Below are 18,567 nucleotides of genomic sequence, written 5' to 3'. Positions count from 1 at the left end.
CAACGTCTCCCTACAGACGCTCTTAATTAGACTCCACCCGTCCCCCACGGTCCCTGTGGCAGGCGAGACAAAGGGAGTCTCACTCGTTTGGACGTGCGAGTGCGCCTGTGTGCGTGGGTGTGTGCGCGAATGTGCGCGCGCTGTGTGTTTGTGTCTGAGGGGCCTATCTTTAGCAGATGCTCATACCTCTCCCGTCTCTCTGTGTGCGGAGCAGCGGTGCTATCATTAAAGTGTCATTGAGAAGTGGCACCACTTAATTTTAGCTGCTCTCACTGGGGGCACCGAGGGAGACGCTGGAGACTGAGAGGGAGAGCGAGGGAGGGGGGAGGTGGAGACAGAGGGGAGGGGAGCTGGAGGAAAGATGCAAAGGTTAGATAGAAGGGATTAAGAGGAAAAACGCATGTAGGTTTAGGAGACTGACTCAACTGTTCCGACCAGAACAACACAGGGAGCAGTGCCGCGCTCAAATATGATAAGATTCACACGGCAACTGCCCCCTGTAACAACATTTTGTATTAATTTGTGTGTTTTTGCCAACACAACTCAGTCTTCAGATGCTTTCTGATAGATTGTGATAATGTCCGTTCCCACATTGACAAATCACAGGACAAAGGTTATAATACAAGAGTAATAATATGAGTGTAGCAGAGATGTCCTAATGGCTGAATTAATAGGACCATCCTTTCTGGGCCATAATCGCAGCAAATACAGAAAACGTAAGCAAATTAGCTTTATCATTGTTTTAAGCCCAAGCCTGACTCTTCTAATATGTGTAACTCCACTGGCTAAAGTTGCTAAACACCGTCTGGTCTGTTCACTATTCCCTCACCTGCTTCAGTGGATTCAAAAGGCAGAGTCAGATATCTAGTCCAAATGTGCCACTGCATAAATCCTGACTTATGCACAGATTCATATTTTGTACAGAAAAACAGGGATGAAACAACAGAAGAAGAAGAGAGAGAGAGAAGAAATAAAAGAGGTAAAGAGTGAAATTTAGTGAGCGAGTGAAGGAGTGCATTACACTTCTCTCAGCAATTTTCCAAACAACTGATTGCCCTGAGACATAAGACACACACATCATCCCGGTGGCGTCGGGCTCAGTAATGAATCCATGTCTCGGGGACGTCAGGTGAGAAGCAGCACTTCCTATGGAGGACCCAAAATAACCAAGTGGTCGAGTGTTTACGAGAGACAGCCCACAGACAGACAGACAGACAGACAGATGGAGAGACTGTGCAGATAACTGAGCGGATTTTCAGACGTAAGAGAATGACAAGTCAAAAACATTGTAGATGGAAATGTGTGTCTGTGTGCATTTTGTAATTTGTAGGGTCTTTTCCAGCGACCTTTTCTGGTTGCATTATTGACCTTGACCTTGGCATCCCCACTCTTCTTCCCCTCCCTCCTTTGGATTTTTCTGTCTGCCCAATGTGTCAGTAAAATGTTAGCACATTGTCGTTGTCTTCAAGAGCAGGTATAGACTTGTTAATCCTGCCCTCATCTCTCCGCTGCTATCTGCTATTTAGATTTTGTCTCGGAGGCGAATGTGTTTTCATAAGGCAGTTGCCAACACATACAGAACATTCTTCCACAGTTTCTACAAACTGTTACTTTTCCTGGAGGGACTTTTAAAACTTTTTTTTTTTTTGGCCTCTCCAATATTATCCCCACATTATTATTCACATTCTCACCTTTCTAGCCTGCCATCACTTCCTCCCCTCCATCTCCCTCCATTCAAGGTCTTTCAGATCTTTAAAGCTACGTTTTGCGACATTTTACAGAACTGAGTTACTTATATATGAGTGGTTATCTAGTAAAGGTAAAAATCCTTTAGTAGATAATAGCAAGTAGTTAATATTGCACTTTCATAAGGTCTAGGAGACACAATCAAAGCAGCAGAGGTTGTCCTCTTGGATAAATTCCCAGAGTGATGCCTTCAGAGACACATAAGACATAACATAGTTTCATGTGTTTTAGCCATAGACCTTCTGAAAGAATTGGACGTAGACTCTGGGTCTACGTAAGTGACTAAACTTCCAGTGTTTATAAGAGCCAGAAGGAAGAAAAGAAGTCAAAGACGAAAACAGTGAACTTTATCCTATGGCATGTATGGCCTCATTAGCAAGTTTCAAGTCCTCTTGAGTACAGTGTGGTATACATTTGGTGAATTACGTTGCCATTTAAAGCAGAGCGCGTTTTGGTGCGTGATTAGACACCGGCCGTACTGTGGCCCGAGATTCTCGTTTGGATGCAACACACCTCATCCAAAGATGGTCACTTCAAGCTCCAAAAAACTAAGATGCCAACTTCCTGTTTTGGCCAATGGGTGATGTCCATGTCTTTTAATCATGTGGTGGAAGCTGAGTAGTCCAGGCTGCAGGGTTAAGCCTCGAGTGTCTTCAGGGGCATGGGTACGTATTCCATGACTTTCCTGAGAAAAAATAAAAGTAACATCTGATGTCCTATGCAAGTTATTGGGGGGCGGGGGGGGTTAATACAGCAAAAATGATGATGATGATGATGATTATTTAGGCCCAGAACAAATGCTTTTTGTTGCGTGGAAAGGAAACTAACCACAAACCACTGTTGTCGACAACCAGTGCATGAAAAAATAAAAAAATATCGTCAGATCTATCAAGGTCAGAATCTAATCCCACATATGCATCAACGGCACTCTCTTCAGCACCATGTCCTTCCTTCTCATTTTAATACGCACTCCTCATAGTCTCCTCTCTCTCACCTCTCCTTGCAGCCACCCGCTGATCCCTTCACCCTCACTCTCTCCTTGTTTGACACTTACTGTCATACAGTCTTGGCATCTGCTGCCTGAACCGCCTCCCACATGTCTTCCTACCCTGTACGGCCCCATGTATCCTTTTACTCGGTTTACATCTCTGTCCTTCTTCCTTTTTTTTTTTTTTTTCGCTCTCTGTCTACACGCTGTGTCTGTGTCTCGTCTCATACCATGTGGTGCACTCGATAGGGCAGCTCCCTCCACGCTCCTCATGGATCTCGGTGTGTTGTTGGCTGGGAAGTGATTGAAGTGCTTTTGGTGTTGAGGCTCCTCGTAGTCCTTTCTTTTCTCAGCGTGGGATCCATCTCTGTCTGTAACCGCCTCTGTTCACTTTGCTGAGTCCCGCATCCAGCTCTGCTTTAAGCACCGGGGCTGCCTTGCAGTTTTGTAGGTGTTTTCTTTCATATATCAGAGCAGGTGAAAGTGGTTTGGTCTGGCTTAATTCGCAATCAAGTAAAGCACTGTGTCCAACCGTTATCCATCGTCGATTTCACTCTGGCTGAAAATAAAGGGCAACGCATCATGCTGTTATCAAGGAAGGATAACGTAATGAGTTTTCTGCGGGTGTTTGACTGCTGTGTTTAGACCACTAATTAATGCTCCAAAGAGTTTCCACTGTACTGAGAGCAAACCAGTGTTTAATCACAGAGGGCGATTTGTCATGACTGCAACATCTGTCCCTTACAAGTACTACTGCACTCTACATCCTCCGTCTGTGTGTCATTTACCAAGTCGGATGGGGTCACAGGGTTTGCGTTATGGGCAGATCATGAGAGTTTGCCGGGAGAGGGGATGACAGGAAAGGAGACAAGAGAACACTGGAGGAGAAAAGAGCTAAAAAAGTGAGAGTTAAATACAGGAGAAACAGAGGAGTGAAACAATAAAAAAAAAAAAAAGCGAGGTCAGAATGAGGAGAGAGGAGCAAAGAGGGAGCCGGGGCGACGCGAGAGGAGGAGACGAGCGAGGAAGCGGGAACCAGGGAAGAAGGTTGTGGGAGGTGAGACGGGAGATGAGCGGGGAACCGAAGAAGGGATGAGAAAGGAGAGGATGAGGAGGAAAAAGGAGTGAGGCCCTCTTCATTTATTGCTCCAGTGGAGAAGAACGTGGAGCTCTCTAATGGCGCTGCCATGGTAATAACAATAAAAACCAGAAGAACAGGGGGAAAAAAAGAGACGGAGAAGGAAAGAGAAAAAGACAGAGGTTAGGACAGAGAGGGAAACATAAAGTATGATTGTTTTCTTTCTTCATTTCCATATTTTCCCGTCCAGCCCCCCCGCCCCCTTCTTTCTCAGCACCCTGAACAACACACAGACACTTTCCCTCTCTTCCTCTTTCCCGTCTTTCCGCTGTTGGCGCTGTGTGTCCTTGCTCTATGCTTTGTTAGGCAGGGCAGTGGCACCGCTGTAGCTGCTGTGTCAGGGCTTTCTATTGGTGGTGATTAATGTATGGAGATGGACTGATCGTCACCAGCCACCAACAATATTCTCACCGGCGGCACAGTGGAGGTGCACACAGGGGGTAGGGGACATGGAGACAGCCTGCACATGGGTGTCAGTATCACTGAATCATAAATGCTTGTTATATTTGGACAGGCATTCAGCAGCAAAGTGTTTGGGGGAAAGAACAGAGGAGGAAAAAAACTGCCAAGACGATTTGTAGCGAATGTGATTTTCTTTCCCAATAAATCCCAGTCAGTAATTTTAAATATGCGTCATATTATAAGATAAAAAAAAAGAAAGATATTTAGCAATATGATTCAAAGCAAATTAAATATTCTATAATGACAAGGGAAATTATATGAATAAAATGTGCTGAAAATAAAGCAGTTCTCATTATTGATTACCTTTTAAGATTTTATTGATTCCAGTTCCCTAAATATAGTCTAAATAGTATGTTGTTTTTATATAATTGCATATTGATATATACAGTATTCTCCAGACAAAACCAATGCATTGAATACATTTGGATTTCCAGTGATGAAAGTAAGCTGCTGTCCTGCTTCCAGTATTTATCTACAAGTCTTTTTCTCATGATTCTAACAATGGAAAGTTTCTTTTTTCTTTTTTGCTTCGGTGAATGCATTTCATATATATGCAAACACATTGGTGTCATTGCTTGCTCCATGTTTATGAAAAAAAACATCTTGTCAGCTGTTTTGGATGAGTGGACAAGTTTGCATCTAGTAAAAGACAAACTCATTCAAACATGACGGCATCTCTGAGGATCAATACGCTGCACAGTATTACTTATGTTTCTTACGACACAATTTGACACAATGCTATAGTAACATGACTAATCAGACCAGGTATGGCCTCAGTCACATTAGATCTGCAGCAAATAAATAAAGGTGAAAAACTCTGCAGTGGTAAAACAAAAAACAAAAAAAAAGAACTATAAAACAAGATGGAGCACCCAAAACAGTTGTTATTTAATGAGTGTAATTAACAAGTAAAATTTGTGCAATATCTGAGCACCAAATGGTGTGCCAGCTTGGCATTTCTGCCCACACTGCATATGTGTGTGTGTGTTGTGATTAGGCCACGGAGACAGTAGATAAATTAGCTTTGGGAAGAAAATGAAAGTGGAAGATATACTGGATTGCCCTGTGAGAGTTCATGTAGCGAGTAGCCACACATACGCACAACCGCGTGCGGACACACACACCAACACACTAAACCTTTCCTCCGTCTCTTCCTCCCTATCCACCTTCCCATCCATCAGGCCATCTCAGGGAGCTGCCCGCAGTTCCACTGGCTGGTTTAATTGTTAATGCTAATTGCTATTTATTGGCTCAGATGCAAATGATAGGCTGGCCAAAGTGAAATTTTATGAGGAGTGAACTCCCCCTCTCACACAAATTGAAAAAGTGAAACAAGAGGAAGAGGGAAATGAGGCGAGAAGAGAAGAGCTTAATGGCGGCTCTTTAATAGCAGAGAGCAAAAATTAAGACTGATTTAAGACACGGAGCTAAATCCCCCCAAAATCCTCCGTGATACCCACTCAGGGAGACACCCATTTGGCTCGAGGAGAGGAGAGGAGAGGAGAGGAGAGGAGAGGAGAGGAGAGGAGAGGAGAGAATTAAAATAAAACACTCGGCTCAGAAGCTTGATGTCAATATTATTTATTATATTATTTATGAAAACTCTCAAATATCATGTTTTTTTATTTTATTTGATGCAAGACTAAAATCGGGTGCTGTTAAGAAAGATAGATAGATAATTCTATTAAAGGAGAGCACATGGAGGATGACACTGGGCTGAGGTCAAACTTAGCCAGTGGCCGCCTCTCTCTGGCTCCCTCTGTGCACTTGAACAACATCCACTTTCTAATACACTTTAAAAGGCAAAGCAGTATTTGCACAGCGCATTATCTTAATGTAACACTGTCAATGTGTGTGTGTGCGCGCGCTTTGCCGTCGTCGAGGCACAGGATGGGCTCCCTGTGTGACACAACAGTGTCCTCTTTTTAGGCTCACTCATTTGTTTTCTGTCCATCCATTTACTCCCTTCCTCCCTCCCGTCCATCCCTCGCTCCATCACTCCATCTGATTGAAGGATCTTCTCCTCATCCTCAAGGTGTGATCGCCCTGCCAATTAAAGACCAATCCAATCGCATCTGAGCGTCCGTGTGTCTGTGTGTACGCGTGTGGGGGGAAGCAGTGTGGTTATGTGCGTCTGCATGTATATGCTTACATGCATGAGGATGGATGCATGTGTGTGTATGTGTGTGTGTGTGTGTGTGTGTGTGTGTGTGTGTGTGTTAGATGTGAGATCTGGGAGGTTAATGCAGTTAGGGTTATTTCACAGTCCATTAAGAAGCTTATGTTGACCCCCTGACCCTAAAGCCAACAACATAGAATCCATTATCACGACAATAGGACTGTGTGCCCACGTATATGTGTGTGTGTGTGTGTGTGTGTGACTGTAGACGCCATTTGACAGGGTTATAACAAGTCTGCATGTAAAAAAAAAAAAAAAAAGATCAGAGGGAGAGGTGACAAGAGAGAAATGGACATCTGCCTGTTGTCTGTTTGATCACTGCAGGTTTGAGCACATTATTGTGGACTGTGCAATAATTTCTATTATTGTATTATTTTTTATTTTAGCATGCTGGAAATTTTTTGATTTCATTATGTAGAGAGAGGTAAAGCTGGTGGTTACCGTATGTGCTGGAGATTAAAGTGTGTGTGCGTGACTGACAGATAAACCAACAACTGGAAGAGGAAGTTCGTCAGCTGTAACAATCAGCTGCAAAACTTAACAGAAGCAAAAAGAAAGACATTTCTTTCTGTTAAAAATACTAACAGTTTTTACAACCTTACATTTTTATTGTTTTTATTATTCAGTTTAATAACAGTGTGATATTGACATACATACTGTTATTTAAATCGTTTTAACATTTTTATAAACTACAGTATTAATCATTTGGTATATCCCTGCATTGTAAAGATAGAGAGATTAAATGAGGAACAAACTAATATCAATATTTCAGTGTTTTGTGCACTGAGAGAAATGACTTTTTTTTTTTATTATTTGTGGTCTCAACCTCAGTTTCTCCCCCGTAATTGACCAACTTCAATCACTCTCACTCGCCTTCTCATCTGTTTATCCACTTATTTCCCTAACGCCGGGCGTCTAACCCTGACCCTCACCTTGCCCCTCACCGTCCACACCTCTAGGATGGTTATTGATCCACGCGCGCACCCACTCACACAACAACGTGGGGCCGGGCCGCTGCGTTCGCGGCTAACGAGACAGACACGGCCAGCCTGGGCCTGGATGGGTTACAGTGTGAGGACCTATAAATAAACTTACAATGCCCGAGGGAATCACGAGATTGAATTTATTACACTTTTGGTCACAGCTTGAAAAAAGAAAATGTGCGGACACACGGGTGAGGGTGAAAATGGAAGAAGAGATGTTACCAGAAAGAGAAGACAAAAAGGCCAATAAAAGCTACAAATCTGCAACACAATTTACAGTAGAAAAATTATACTGAAATTATACAACAGAAAAATCTGTCTTTTTAATCACTCATTTACTTTTTAGTTAGAAAGTTACAATAAAACCGGAAAACTCAACTGTCCCCCCTCTCTCTGTGCACACACACCCTCCTTCCCCCTTCACCTCCGCTCTCCAGACAGATGTTTTAAGGTTGCGCGTGTATGTTGTGTGTGTCCTGGAATCAGCCTGTTACAGTGTGCGTTACACCCTGTTTGGTTGCCCGCTTTGTGCACCTGACAGCAGCAGCGTGGCTGAGCGAGACAGTTGAAAATTGATATCCCTGGCCGTTTCTTTGCGGCCCAGGCAATATGTTGCCTGTTCAGGGACTTATCAAACTGATGGATGGGAGGGGGGCACGTCCCTCGGGACCCCGGCCTTAATCAACCGCACACTTACACACACATTTCAACAATTTTAGCATGGACAAGTTAAGACAGTACAATGTTATGTGTGTGTGCCTACACATTTAGAATCAAAAGGTTTGAGTAAAAATAAAAAACAAAAAAACATGCATGCTAATGCTTTAGACGTACACGCATGTTAATTCATGCAATCAAAGCTGACGCTCATATCCGAATGCAGCCATGGTGTGTGGGTTTCTCTGCACACGCAACCCTGTCGCGCTAACTTACGTTGCATTTTATCGTGAGAACATAAATATTTTAGTCGCACTTCTAATGACACCGCTTCGCATCATGCTGATAAATCAGAAATTTAAAGAGTGAGTTACTCTCGGCGAAATCTTCCGTACAATTTCTCAGTAAACCGGCTTTCACAAGCATATTGCTCTTAAATAAAAACTCATCAAACCTAAAGCATCTACTCATACGCATTTAATGCTTCCATCGTTTCACAATCTTATTAAATTTGTCTCTCGCTTTAACTTGATATATGAAATTGAATTTCGGCAGTTGATTAAGCTGTGATTAAATTTGTATTTGAAACATTTGTCTTTGGTCTCATGTAGTTTCACCTCTCTGAGTCTCAGTGGATTTAGTGTGTGCATGCACAGACTCGCATGCACACACTAAATCTGTTTTAATGACTCTGGAAGCTGTTTATCAGTGAAGGGTATACAATGCTCTGTTGTCAGCGCTGTCCAAAAAACACACTAGGACAAAGAACACACACACACACACACACTCTCATATAGATGGTAAGGCTCTCTAAATTGTCCTTCACACGGCTCTCCCTGTATATTGACTGTGTGTCTTTTTCCTCAAGCTGACGTTATTGTCAAATTGTTTCTCAAACGGGACACAATTGAAAAGGCGGACAGTTGTTCAATGGCTCCAGTTTTACCATTGATTCCCAATAGGGCCGTCTATTCATCTGTCCGCTGGAGGAACGGAGAGAAACTCTGCTCTGCACTCGTCCCACGACCGCTCTCGTGTTTTTTTTTTTTTCCCAGCACACACACACTCACACGCACAAACACAGGTGAATCTTTACCGCTACGCACGTGCACACACACACACACACACACACATCCACTTTCATTTGAATATTGTCCCTTTCCCAGCGCATTCTGTTACTTGATACAGTATGATACCCACAGATCAATGGAAGCCAAGGAGACACCACACACACACATGCGCATACATCAGGGTGTGTGCAGCCCGTAGGCAGATGGTATCTGCAATGGATGCTTGTTATTCTCAACAACTCTGATATGGAGATCATTAGCACAAGGAAAACACTAAAATACGTTGAAACACCTGAAGCGTAGACACGAGATAAAACTTTTTACTTTACAGATCACCATATTAAAGCGGTAGCTACGTGTGGGATTTTTCTCTTTATTATACTGCTGATAAATCATTGAATAGCCCGGCTGCAGCTAAAAAAACGACAGATATGGAGATCATTAGGGCGTAAGGAACATTTTATAATGGATGGAAATTCAGGCATGAAGTATGTACCTAAAAATTCCTATTCAAAATGTAAATGCTTTACCTTTAATGTCAAGAGAATATGCAGAGACAGTATAATGACCATCTTCACCACAAACTGGGTCCACAATCTTCTCAAAACTAAACAATTGAGACAAAATGTAAATAAAATACCTACAAATGTTTAAAATCCTGCAGAAAGTCCTGAGCATGTGAGAAAATAAATATCAAGACGTAGGGTGAGTAAGAAGCAGAAGCTGGTAGACATTACAAATATTGTGTACTTTGGCGAGAGCAGAGGATGTAAGAGTTTTAACAAACATTCATATGATTTACTCACAGGACGAAGAAGAGGTGTAATATGAAAATGTGTTAAAACATGTGAAAAAGTGGCATGTGTATATCTAATTAAATTGTATTTATACAGGGACAATAGCAATCACAACTCAAGGTGAATTACAGTATTCAGGTCCTAGAGTCTGAAAGGGTACCATTTTTTTTTTTATGTATAAGTTTACTCAGATTTTTTCAATTAAGCTGCCTCCTTGCAAAATTAATTGTGCAAAATCTTATGTGTGTGTGTGCATCTGTGTAAGTTTGATGACTTTCTGGTCACTGCTCAGTTTCCTTTTTGGTTACTCTGTGGAAGAAGTTAAAATAAAGGAAGCGTCAGCAGAGAAGAGAAGAGAAGAGAAGAGAAGAGAAGAGAAGAGAAGAGAAGAGAAGGAATTGACAAGAACAGAAGAAGATGAAAAGGATGAGCATTATTTTTCTCCTTCTCTGTCCCTTTCTCCTTGGTGGCACTTTTTCAACAGTAAATAAATTAGACAAAGTAACCACGTGTGTCTGTGTGTGTGTGTGCGTGTGTGTGTGTGTGTGTGTGTGTGAGAAAGAGAGAGAAGGAAACACAGAGTGAGGCAGATAGCGACAGACACATTACAAGGCCCGTGGTGTATGTGAGTATATGTTTGTACTTGTATAAAGGCCCTCACTGCTCGGTGCTGTTCCTTCCTCTCTGTCTGTTTGTGTGTGTGTGTGTGTGTGTGTGCGTGTGTGTGAAAGAGACAGTATCTGAGGGAGCGTGCGCCGCTAGATTGATGTGTACCGCCGGCGTGGCCGTTTCTGCTGAGAACGGCCACACTCCTCTGCCTAATGATGCCACATCCATCCTGGAGCGCCGAGCGCCTCTCGCATAGGTGTGTACGTGTGTTGTGTGTGTGTGCGTATCCACAAGGCGTCTGTCCTGGGGGCTACAACGCAGCACCTTACACAGCCTCTGATCACTCTTTATTTGGCACTGAGCATGTGTGTCCGCACACGCGTGTGAGAGTGAAGGGTCCTATGCGCCCATTAATATTAAATATAGATACCCTTGTCAGTGAATTACATCCTCTGATCCCGTATCCTCCTCTAAGGGAGGAGAGGTGAGGAAGGAGGAGGCACGGGAGGTGTAACGGGGAGAAAGTGCGGATGGTGGGAGAGGGGTGAGGACTGGCGGGAGCAAAGGGTGAGGAAGGAGAGAGGACGGTGGGTGAGGAAAAGGCGAAATTCGGGAAATTAGTTTAAGTGAGAAGAGTTGGACGCTGAGGAAAGGAGAGGAGAGGAGAGGATTAAGGACTTCTTGTTAACAGAGAGTCATAAATGTTTAACTTGACCAGAGTGTGAGAGAAAAGAAGGATTGAGAGAGGGCACAAAGGGAGAATAAGAAAAAGATGGAGAGAAAGGGGAAGAAAAGGAGCGATGGGATCGAGCTTAATGATACAGAGGAAGCATCACATTAGAAGAAGAGGAGGAGGGAGACGGGAGGTAGAGAGCAGCGGGGAGGGAGGAAGGTGGAGGAAATCTGTAGAAAGAGGGACTACAGAAGGGACTAAGGGGTTTAGGGATGGATAGATGCAGGGAGGAGGGGCCAGCTGATTGATTGTGTAGAGTGTTGGAGACTTGAGGAAAGAGGGATGACGAGAGGGGGAAAGGGAAAAGAAAACAGAGGGCTGAATCCATCAATTGGAGGGAGGAAGAGAGAGGAAGGCGCTGGCATGCAAAGACAGGAGGGAGAGTTCGGGAAGATCAGGGGAGGAAATGGAGAGTTGGGAACAGGGCAGCGGCAATAAAATGCAAAAAGTCAAATACGAGGGAAGCAAAGCAGACAGCCGCAGATGAAGGGAGACGTCGACAGGCAGAGTTTTATTGGATGAAGATGTTAGAGAGAAAGCAGTGATTGAGTGATGACGGGCGGAGGAGAAACAACGAATGGTAGCAGCTTTGACCTGTCATCTGTCTGTAATGAAGGAGAGAAGGGAGGAAGAGAGGAAAGGAGGAGTGACAGTTTGATTTTCCTAGCCAGGCGTTCATTCCCATATTCCCTGGCAAGCTCTCACCTGATGGAAAGATGGCAGAAAATCAATAGTCCATGTGCGTAATGGAGTAATGACTCTGAGTGTATGTGTATGTGTGGATAATGATAAGTGTGTGTGTATCTGCCCGATCCCTAAGCAATCACACACAGCTTAAGCCAGTCCCATGGGGCGGGGGCCACTTTAACTAACAACTTCATTACTGCAGCCACACACACACACACACACACACACACACCATGTCCCAACAGAAGCACTGTTGATCATAGATATTTCTTCACTCCGTCAGAGTCCAGTTTTACAACGTAGTTCATTTAATTTCACTTTCATCTTGAAGAGGCCTGAACGCTTCATTTGAGCCTTAAACTGCAGAGTTGCTACGTTTTACATGTGGCCCAAAACTCTCTGACATCCACTTGTGGTACTTATGCTGTAATACGACGTGGATGTATATGCAAATGCTTAGTAATACCAAAATGAATCTAAAATCATCACATTTTCTTTGAGGCCTGCAGACAGTCCAAGTGAATCAGCGTGGTGTCTTTTGTGTGTTTATCCAAGCAGCTCTCAAAGTGTTTCCAGTCTCTGCCAAGTTGTTCTGAGGCTGTGAAAACATTCCCAGCTCTGGGAATGCTGAGGCCCTGGCACACACACACACACACACACACATACAGTCACACACTCACATGAGGAGATGCACCTCAATCAACCAATTAGGTCATCAAGGGGATCTCTCATCACAAAAACAGGCTCACTGCCATGTCCAAATGATGGGGTGCTGACGTACAAACACACACACACACACACACACACACACACACACACACACACACACACACACACATTCTCAACTGCAAACTCAAGAGACACAGCATTGAGCATACACACTCAGACACGATTACATACACACGGCCTGCATGGAAATACAAGCACACACACAACTCAAACACACACGTGGCCCCTGCTCATTACGGGTCCGCTGATCAAAAAGAATGATGCTCCCTGTAACCGTGTACCAGAGGAGGACGGAGGGAAGAGAGGAATTTGGACAAAAGGCGGCCCGTTGCGGCTTAGCGTCGGCACAGACCAGCAGCTCATGGCGGCAGCCCCCTCTGTTTACTAGCGGCTAATTAATTCGCCACATATGCTGAGAACATCTGTCGCTAGTGACCTGCCGGGAGAGCAGAGGACGCACTGCTGCGACAGCCCACTCCCCCCCAACTCTCATTAGCACACACACACACACAGCCTCATACGCACACACGCTATCATACACACGCGCACAGAGATGGACACACTCACGCACGCGGCACATGTAGACATGGATGAATGTATGCAGGGCCACATAGCTTCACGTAGTAAGACGTATAAGCGCGTTGGAGCAAACTTTCATCTGTTTTTAGTTCAGGGCTCGTCTCCGTCGTTTCTCTCTGATGTTAGAAATTGATGCAGAAGATGAACGTTTCAAGACAGATGCAACTTATATTTATACATTTACTGATCTGCTGCAGTTTGGTGCTGTTTGCATAATTTTAATAATGACTAAAGATATTAAAATGTGTACTTGGTGAGGAATCATTTAATACCAAATGAAAGATTACAGGTAAAAGTTCAGTTAATCAGAAATATTTTTTCTCCCGTACATTAAAAACACAGAGTTGCGGACATGAAGTTTTTCTTGCAGAAAAATAAAGTTCAGAGTTGACTAAACCACAATCTAATATGGCTAATGTGCATTGATGTCCAATAATTAGCTGAAGGACAGCCAACTTTCAAAGATGTCCAAAAATCCATGTGATGTGGGCAGATGTATGAATCCAAATTCGAGGATACTGTGATGTCTGTACTTGGTACCGGTTTCATCTAAATATAAAAAAAAGTAGAAAACACACTCAAAAAAATAACTAGAAGTCAAAAACGTTTTCACACCTTGAGATGGTTTTCTGTTTTGTTGGTACTTGGAGAGATGTGGCAACACACTTTATCATGTGAAACCACACAATCGCACAAGTTGTATGTGTGTTGTTCATGGATACAGTTTAGTTTAAATACTTTTTGTTTGGACGCAATCAGATTGAGCCAAAGAGTCGTTTAACCTGAATATTTAGATACAATATGAGCAGCATGGTCTGTATGTTTTATTGGTAAAATACTGTCATGCCACACTTTGTGTCCTTGTGTCAAGGCGGCTGTCTCAGTGTCCATGTCCACGGAAAGCTTAGACTGTGCCTTCGCCGTTACCGTCTTTGATCCAGCTTTTCCACTACTTCAGTAAAATTTAGCACACTTTTTGTTTGCCGTGCTGTCCTTCATGCTGCACTGTGCCGAAGCCAAATTTGTCGAAATAAAAAAAAAAAAGCGAAGCTCTGCGAGTGTGCAAAACGCAGCACCAGCAGAAAAACTCCCACCAGCCAATCAGATTCATTAACCTCCACTATCCCACAATCCCCCGGGGGGGACCTACAGAGACAAAGACAAACTCTCTCCCCCTTGTGTCCTGCGTCTCTCTCTCTCCCTCTTTCGCTCCTTTCTCGCCCGCCCACACTCCATTACACAGGCCCGGTCCTCCCTCCCTCCCTCCCTCCCTCACGTGCCACCCAGCAACCAGGTCTGATCACAGGAACATCTAACAGGGACACAATTAACAAAGCACGGAGCTCTGAGGTCTTGCTCAATCATATAGAACACAAAAGATTTATTGTAGGCCACTTTTTGAGGCCTTTCCTACAGTCAGATGACTTCAGTCCCTACGTGGTTAAACTGAGTACAACAGTTAACACACAGCGTTTTTTTTTCATTAGTTATATATCAAAGTATTTGAGCTTAATTAAAATTCATTTTTTAATTTACTTTACAACAGAACTAAATACTGAACTTGCATCTCATAAATTCCTTTAAAACTGAATAATTGATTTTAAACTTTATCTTGAATGAATCAGTGGTGCTGTATGTGTCTTATCTTGTTCATATATACGGCTGTATTAGTTTTTTTTCTTGTAAAACAGAGTTTGGTTGGTTGAATTATGAAATTGAACAAACTTCTATTATTTATTGAAGATTTTTTTTTGCGATATTAAAGGTTTCAATTCGAATCTGGGCCAACAATCACTGGAATATTTCCAAGAAACCAAAAGACACCAATGAAATCGGCTGGATGCGGACTCCGTCTAAAAGGTTCACGTGAGCCTGATTCTCTTTACTGAACTAAATCTAACTGCTAAACACTTACTAATAACCACGTCAGTCAGCCTTATAACAGTCACTCAGTCAGTCAGCAGGTCATTTATGTTGTCACCTCGCCTGTCTCTGTTAATCTAGTGAGGAATCATTTAAAGCATTTAAGAGTTTTCCGAATTCCCCTCACCTTCCTCTCTTCCGAAGGCCTCTAACGCAGCCGGTAAACCAATCAGCCGGCCAACTTATCTCGGCGCAACTCAGTCAACTGATGGCCACGGCAAGTCAACAAGTCGGCCTCTCAGCGAGGCGGCCCGACCAAGCATCCAGTCAGTCAAGCAGCCACCCAGCCAGCGAGCCCCCCACCTGTCCCTGCTAATTTGGTGAGGAATCAATTAAGGCTGTGTTTGCTGAGTTCTCCTTGCCTTCAGCTCATCTGCTCCTCTCTAATGCAATTGTCCTGTGTGCTGCGTGCAGAGCGGCATAATAAAGTGATAAGGCTAATCAGGTTGGCTGCTCCTCTCCTCTCCCCATACGCACACTACACTTATTCTATTAGATGTGTAATGAGATTCTGCACTCCATCAACACGATGCCGCTATGCGTGTGTGCATGTGGGAAAGCGTGTGACTTTACCAGGTGTGTGTGTGTGTGTGTGTGTGTGTGTGTGTGTACGTGTGTGTGTGTGCGCGCGTGGAGAAGTATGAACGTGTGTGTTTGAGCGAGAGAGCTTCTGTTCTTGCAGAGGAAATTTGCTCCATTTACATTCTATCATTAGCTTGAAACAAATGTGCCCTTGAGCTTAGCGCCCCTGTCTCTCTCTGCTGCAAACACTTTACTTTGGCAGGAGATCATAGTAGCATGCACACGCGGGCGCACGCAGACACACACACACACGCGCGCACTTGTGTAAGAGACTTCAGCATATAATCGAAAGTATACATGCACAAACACACGCTTAAATGAAACTACCGGCAATAAGGCATTACTCAAACGGTCGTGCGATGCTGCACATGCTGGTGAGATCATTAGTTAAGGAATCGTCTAACTTTTTATTATGTAAACAACTAAGTAAGTGGATATGCGCAGACACATGCACACATTGCTCCCATCCTGCCACGCACACACGAAAACTCGCACATTCAACCAACCACCAGCTGACACACATGCACACACACACACACACACCGCCGAGACAAGCAGAGAGAGTGATGGCCGAGTAGATGTAGAGGACACGGGGCTCTATGATGTGTAGAACAGTTCTGGTCAATGGGCCAGATAATGAGTTGCCATAAACAGCAGCAGTCTTCCACTGTCCAGCTCAGCTCATTACCATAGCTAGCATATGTAATCAGTGTGTTGCTGGGGCGTGTCTTAATGTACTCTACTCTGCTCTTTCTCAAAGGCAGGGCTGGGCCTTCAGGGTGGGTCACGAGAAGGTAAGAATGGATCAGTGGATCATCATCATGAAACATTAGGGATTAGTATTCAAAGCGGCGAGCTCCGAAGCCAAGTCCTTTCAGATTGTTTTAACGCAATTTCGCCTAAGTAAGCTACTAAAGAGAACATTATGTCATGCAAAATACTATATATTCTTAACAGTCTCCTTGTCAGTTACAAATTGAAAGCTACTCCGAAGTGTGACGACAATTTTATCTCAAACAGTACACGAATGCAAACGCTTGAACGGTATATTTCCTCTTCTGTGATTGACTTCATTAACATGAATCAGTGGGAAAACAAAACAGCGGAGGGTATACAGTATATGGGTGCTTTGGAGGCCAGAAAGCTGTCACAGAGACGTAATTAGAAAACACGCACACACCCTCGCACACACATACAAACACAATATCAAGCTGTGCGCACCCTCATTAACTCCATGAGTATGATAAAACACGATTCGTTCTCATCCCACCCAAGATTCCATAAAGAGGAGATAGTATTTCAAGCTGCCGACACCAACTCTAATTATAACTTTATTTGAAGAAAACAAGGGAGCACTTAATAAGCAAATGAGAGTGATAATACCTCGGAATATGGATTGGACCTAACAGGCCTAGATTATAAGGGTGAACCCCCACAGCGAGAGAGAGAGAGGGGAGGGGGTGGGGGGACGCAGAGAGAGAGGGAGAGAGAGTTGTAAATAATGTGACAGAACGGGTAAATTATGAGGCTAAATACTCAAAGCTGTAATTATGTCGTTCTTTGAATAGACAGAGATGAGTGGGTGTGAGGATGATCGGATAAAAAAAGTTAACTGCCTGATCCCCCCCCCCCCCCCATCTTCTTCTTCTCTCATTTCCTCACCCACAACACAGACACTCATTCCTGCATCCCTCTACTGTTCCTGTCCTTTCAGGCTGAGTTTTCCATTGTGCATTTAATGATTAGATGGCGGCGATGTCTGAAGATTATTCTGGTTTATTTAAACCTACATAAAGGGCCCTGTACGGATTTTACACTTCTGTTTGGTTTACTCGTCAAGATGAAAGTGCTGCCTAGCCTCTTAATGCCAGAGAAAGAGATTTTATTTAACATACAGTGAATTCTAATCACATTGCGTAATGAAAAAATAGAATTCCACACTGTTGGAGTCTCATCTGCACACGTGACAAACAGTTGAGAAATATCTGCTACTTTGAAAAACCTCACTAAATCGGCGACATGGCTACTGAGAAGTTATGAAAACAATCAAAAACAAAATATTACAGACAGTTTGTGCATGCACTTTTGTCGCATATTATTTCTTGTTGTAAATTAGCTGATAACATCAATAAGATCTTCGTGTCTGTATCAGAAATGTGTAGCCCAGGGGTCAGCAACCCACAGCAACCCACAGAAAAGAAAACACTGGGAGCCACAAAACCCCTTTAACATCTAAAATGAAGATAACACTGCATATATCGTTTTCACTTCTATGCTAGGCCTATAGTGTGTTGCATTTATGAAATGAAATAACTGCTACAGAGAGATTACATTTATGCATACATTACAGGGATTTATCCACGGTTGGCTTACCTGGGGTCGAAAAGTTCAACATGCTGGACCTGCCGGCGGGTGTCGCACGTCGGCAGTTGTGACGTATATTTTGAGCGACAAAAAAATTAAATACATTTTATTTTAATGTTAGAAGATCATCATCAATTCAAATTTAAAAAAACTAACGTACTAAAATAAAAATACATTTGAATTAAATGCTCGACAACAATTAATAAATATGCCGCAATGCACTGTGGGAGTTCAGTGTTTTTTGGTTGTTTGATGTTACAACCGTGAGTGTGGTGTGGCATTCAGTGTCATTCAGTTGTTGTGTAGCTCTCGCTCGTTCACTGATGAGTGACTAGTTGCCG

General features: G+C 43.4%; 1 long non-coding RNA gene across 1 annotated transcript; it reads right to left on the bottom strand.

Annotated features, from left to right (window-relative positions):
* Positions 1–2,317: 2,317 nt before the first annotated feature.
* Positions 2,318–18,267, bottom strand: LOC125005791. The gene is made up of 3 exons (XR_007112490.1): positions 18,236–18,267; positions 2,965–3,293; positions 2,318–2,431 (listed from the first exon to the last, which is right to left on the bottom strand). It is a non-coding gene; the product is annotated as an uncharacterized LOC125005791 (long non-coding RNA).
* Between the last annotated feature and the right edge of the window lie 300 nt (positions 18,268–18,567).

Source organism: Mugil cephalus, chromosome 3 (assembly GCF_022458985.1).
Source record: "Mugil cephalus isolate CIBA_MC_2020 chromosome 3, CIBA_Mcephalus_1.1, whole genome shotgun sequence".
Taxonomy (NCBI): domain Eukaryota; kingdom Metazoa; phylum Chordata; class Actinopteri; order Mugiliformes; family Mugilidae; genus Mugil; species Mugil cephalus.
This window is presented reverse-complemented; position numbering and strand designations above follow the sequence as displayed.